Below are 803 nucleotides of genomic sequence, written 5' to 3' on the forward strand. Positions count from 1 at the left end.
GAAGGGAATGAGAACTCGATTTTAATGTTTTTATTAAAAAAATTTTTTTTAATGTTTGTTTATTTTTGAAGGGGGGGAGTGAGGGAAGGGGAGAGAGGGGTGAGGAAGGAGAGAGAGAGAGTGAGAGTCAGTCAGTCTGAAGCAGGCTCCAGGCTCTGAGCTGTCAGCACAGAGCCCGACGCGGGGCTTGAACCCACGAACCATGAGATCATGACCTGAGCCAAAGTTGGACGCCTAACCGACTGAGCCACCCAGGCGCCCCGATTTTTAATTATTTTTAAGTTGTAACTGAATTGAATAGCCACATTTAAAGAGGCAATGACTGTAGTGGCCAGCGCAGTTCTGGAGCAAAAATGGTCCTGAACTTTAACATGAAAGCGAATACTGTGAATCCCTCTTTGGGAAGGTAACGAAGACATGAACAGGAATGGTTAACTTGACCGGGATGAATTTGCAAAATCACTGCAGTAAACACCATCTGGCGCTCTCCTGGTTACATGCAAACGTGAGCCAGTATTATGAAATTCAACACTTCCTGTAACGTGTAAGAATTCTGCGTTTCCAACTGCATGTTGCGCTATTCTGGTAAAACCTGTAGCAACCGGCCCCTCTGGCCGGCCCACTGATGTTGCTACTAACCACCACCGTAGCTGGCACAATTTAAACCGGCCAACGAAACCGTGAGGCAATCGAAGTACATGCCTCGTGGGGACGTTTCTCGCTTCCGTGGGTCGCTCCGCGCAACGGCCCGGCGAGGCGCGGGCCAGAGAGGAACCGAAACAGGCCCTCCCTCGCCCCAGGCG

General features: G+C 49.9%; 1 protein-coding gene across 1 annotated transcript in view; it reads right to left on the reverse strand.

The window, feature by feature from the left end:
• The window catches only part of LOC144245667 (ras-related protein Rab-9A), a 2,718-nt gene that overhangs the window by 1,601 nt on the left and 314 nt on the right, over positions 1 to 803 (reverse strand). The gene's annotated exons all lie outside the window — the stretch shown is intronic.

Source organism: Crocuta crocuta, unplaced genomic scaffold, assembly GCF_008692635.1.
Source record: "Crocuta crocuta isolate KB4526 unplaced genomic scaffold, BGI_CrCroc_1.0 scaffold2174, whole genome shotgun sequence".
In the NCBI taxonomy this organism is placed as follows: domain Eukaryota; kingdom Metazoa; phylum Chordata; class Mammalia; order Carnivora; family Hyaenidae; genus Crocuta; species Crocuta crocuta.